Consider the following 4,381-nt stretch of genomic DNA (forward strand, 5'->3'; position numbering starts at 1 on the left):
TTTTTTTGTTTCAGAGATAAAATGTTTACTTTTTTTTTTTTGTTTGTTTGTTTTTTTGAGATGGAGTCTCTCAGTCCACCAGGCTGGAGTGCAATGGCCAGATCTTGATTCACTACAACCTCTACCTCCTGGGTTCAAGCAATTCTCTGGCCTCAGGCTTCTGAGCAGCTGGGACTACAGGCGCCAGCTGCCACACCCAGCTAATTTTTGTGAATTTTTAGCAGGCACCGAATTTCACCACATTGGCTAGGCTGGTCTCGAACTCCTGTCTGTGTTTGTGATCCTCCCGCCTCGGCCTCCCAAAGTGCTGGGATTATAGGCATGAGCCACTGCACCTGGCCAGGGTAGGTCGGTTTTTAACTTTTTGAGGAACCTCCATAATGACTCTACTAACTTTTATGGTTGTACATTTTAAATGAATTGATACAGGGAAGCCTCCAGGCCTGTGCCTAACTTACACTGTGTCTTTACATTGGGCAAGTACACATCAACTCTGTTGTGAGCTCAGCTTTGTTATGCTCAGTTAAATGTAGTCCCTTCCTCATGTGACAAATGAACGTGCTGACAACCAAAGAGATACGCCTGGAGAGAGCCTCCTCCCACATTTGCCTCTGAGTCTTGGCTTAACTGGCTTTCAATATGGCGCTCTTTTTTTGTTTTGTTTTTGAAGCAGTGATGTTTTGTATATCCATGGGCTCAACCAAATGTGGATTGAAGCTACTAGAAATAAGAAGGCAATAAAAAATTTCAAATGCGGTATAAATTATTGACATAGTATTTATATTGTACTAGGTATTCATAAGCAGTCTAGAAATGATTTAAAGTATGTGGAAGGATTTGTATGGGTTATATGCAAATACTACACCAATTATATAAGGAACTTGAGCATCCTTGAATTTTGGTATCCAAGAGGGTCCTGGGCTCCGGTCTTCCACAGATAGCGAGGGATGACTGTACTTCATACAAGCATGCCAAAGATCCACTTAATAAATACTGTGTGACCTCGTATGAGTTAATCTCTTTGCCTTAGATTTTTAATTTGTTAAGTAGAGGTAATGATAGGTAGATACTTAAAGGTATACTGTACGCACAATGAAGTGCACAGAAGTGAATACACGGTGAGTTTCGACAGTTGTGCACCCCAGGGTAGTGTGCATTTCTTTTTGCCCTCTTAGTTCTACAGGTCAGAGGAATCCTGCCAAGGGAGTTTTGCAAGGTCTGGCCCATAAAGTCTTATCTTGTCTGCAGAAGTCAGCTGGTCTTGTCACTTCTTTCCCTGATAACCACCCCTCTTCCCTAGAGGGGTGGGGGCCTGAGTCATCAGGGCTTCAAGCTGTTGTGGAAGGTTCCTTCCAAAGAAATAAGGGATTGTCTTTGCTAATTCTTTTGCCGTCTCATCTCATATTTCCAAATATTGTTTCTTTTTACGGTTCTTTTTGGGAAATGAGGCTCAAAAATATACCTAGTTTTAGCTATGAGTAGGGTCCTGAGGTTATTTTTCCCTTGCCCCAGGCAGTTTAAAAATGTCTAATGCCTCTTCATTTTTGCCCCTTAGACGCCAGCCCCAGCCAGCTGAATGAAACCTGTGGCAGTGGCCAGGCCGTGGACCCAGTGGAAGTCTGGGGATGGTGGAATCACCTTCGTTAACTGAGACTTGAGGTTACAGGAAAACCAGAAAGCTGAGCTTTCATGTCATGAAGCAGTGGAAACTCCTGGACTTCAGAGCCCTGCCAGACACATCCCTAAACCCTGAAACCCCAATCCCTCACCCCTCATCAATGAGTTCCCTGAAGCCCTGGGGGTCTAAGCTTGGAGAGAGGTTAAGATGATATTTAAATTTTTTCACTCTCTTAGGAAGTGGGAAAAAATAGGATCCTGGCCCCGGGCAGTCAGGGGAGCTTTAAGCTAGGGGGACTACGTGGACAGGGGATTTAAGGGCATGGTAACTGCAATTTTATTTAAAAAGCTGTGTGTTGGAAAATGAGCCCCTTAGTTTGGATGGGTAAGGTCAGAAGGACCCAATCTTGTGGAACTACTACTGCCTCTTACTTAAACATCCTTTCATGGTGAAGGCAGATCGAGTTCATTTATCTGCCTTAGATTATAAACCCTGGCATTGCACTTCCCCAGGACTAATTTTTAAAGAGCATGGTTAGAGGAATGATCCTACAGTATAGGGCATGGAGTTGTGTGGTTTTTTGTTTGTTTGTTTGTTTGTTTTTCTTTTGAGATGGAGCCTCACTCCGTTACCTAGGCTGGAATGTAATGGCACAATCTCTGCTCACTGCGACCTCCATCTCCCAGGTTCAAGCAATTCTCCTGCCTCAGCTTCCCCAGTAGCTAGGATTACAGGCATGCACCACCATGTCCAGCTAATTATTCGCCTGCCTCAGCCTCTCAAAGTGCAGGGATTACAGCACTTTGAGCCCGGCCTAGGGTCTGGAGTTCTCATCCCTATTTCTTAATTAAGCTATGGCTGTTTTACCAGGTAAACAGGCCTCCTTCGCCATCTACTTTTTTTGATCTAGAGGGGTGAGAGTAGGGAGCATTGGCTATGGATTCTTAACGTTTTTGTCAAGAACCTGTTTAAGAATCTGACCTATGGGCCAGGTGGATCACCTGAGGTCAGGAGTTCAAGACCAGCCTGGCCAACATGGCGAAATCCTGTCTTTAAAAAACAAAATAAAACAAAACAAAAAAAACAAAAAAGAAAAAAGGATCTGACCTATGGCCAGGCGCAGTGACTCACACTTGTAATCCCAGCACTTTGGGAGGCCGGGGCGGGTGGATCACAAGGTCAGGAGTTTGAGACCAGCCTGGCCAACATGATGAAACCCCATCTCTACTAAAAATACGTAAAAATTAGCCAGGCATGGTGGTGGACATCTGTAATCACAGCTGCTTGGCAGGCTGAGGCAGGAGAATCGCCTGAACCCAGGAGGCGGAGGTTGCAGTGAGCCGAGATTGCACCTGGGTGACGGAGCAAGACTCCGTCTCAAAAAAAAAAAAAAAGAAAAAGAAAAAAGAAAAGAATCTGACCTGTGTACTTTCTCTCCAGAAAGAAGTGCACACTCACAATATTGCACACTAATTGAGGGGTTGGCAGGCCCTTAGATCGTCACAAATTGTGCACACAAATTGAAGGTAGCTCCCATCTAGCTCCTAAGCTTGTGTGGCTCCAAGTGTTCTTGGGGTATTCTTCAGTGTCTTTCAAAACAAGATAGTAAACTGTTATCATGTATTTCCAAAAATGAAACAAACCCCATGCATCTGGATGGTTTCAGAATTTAGGCCCTGTGGCCTGGAGGTCCGTTGTGGTGAAGACTTCCAGTCTCCCTCTGTTTCATGCCTCTTTTCGAAGGCAGGCAATGGGACAGAAAGGTGTTGAGGCAGCTCTGAGTTTAAAATACTAATCCTCTGGCAAATCTGGGTTTTTCTATAGGAGGATGTGGTGTTTAAAGGGTGAAGTTTGCGTCGTTAATTGGGTATACAGATTTTTGTGTGCAATTCTCTAAAAGCAAGCATTGGGAGGGTGAAAAAAAGCTAAGAGGAAATTGTTTCCCAAAGGGTTTTTTTGCATGGCATTTCCCTTCCCCCTCCTCTTGTGTTTGACCTATTTATGTACTTTCAGAGTGTTGATGTCATAGTATGTCAAAGGGATATTGTATGTCTTGACTGGTAACTGCTTTTAAATAGGCCCAAAATACTCCCTCCTCCATTAATGATCGGCATGGCTCCCGCTAGGAATGGAAATTGTCAAATTGTCATAGAATGTCTTAGTCATCCTGATGACTAGAGTCATTCTCTCTCCTGCTTAATTCTGGACCTTTTGCAACCACTGGAATATAATCAGCAAATAAAAAGAACCTTTAAGGAAGACTAGCTTGTGTAGACCAACGTTCTTTGCATGTTAAGATGAAATAGAGTGCAAGATGGAGAGAATGCTGCTAAGCAGGATATCTTGACCTGCTTGTTAGTGAGGGTTTTGTAGGGGGACCATTCCCTGCCCCATCCGCCTGTTTCTCTTGTGGGATTAATCATTTCCTTTTGACCTTGTGCTCTGCCCCTAACATGTTGCATTGATCAGATCCTGAAATCTCAAGTCATTCTCCACCCCCACCATCCACCTCATTCTAATTAGACATCCTGAGGTGCAGGTGGGGGAGGGGTTTAAATAGAAAAGGTATTCTCTATCAAAACACACAATGAAAAAACAAATGATCATTATTTTTAAAAACAAGCCTTTCCACTTTCCTGTTTTGTTTTCTTATGATTCTGTCAAGGCTTTTAGAAAGCTCCACTTTCTTATTGTGACTATAGAAATTTACTGGTTCAGCTTATACATTTTTTTTTTTTTTTTTTTTTTTTTTTTTTTTTTTTT

This window comes from Cebus imitator, unplaced genomic scaffold (assembly GCF_001604975.1).
Source record: "Cebus imitator isolate Cc_AM_T3 unplaced genomic scaffold, Cebus_imitator-1.0 Scaffold21, whole genome shotgun sequence".
Lineage (NCBI taxonomy): Eukaryota > Metazoa > Chordata > Mammalia > Primates > Cebidae > Cebus > Cebus imitator.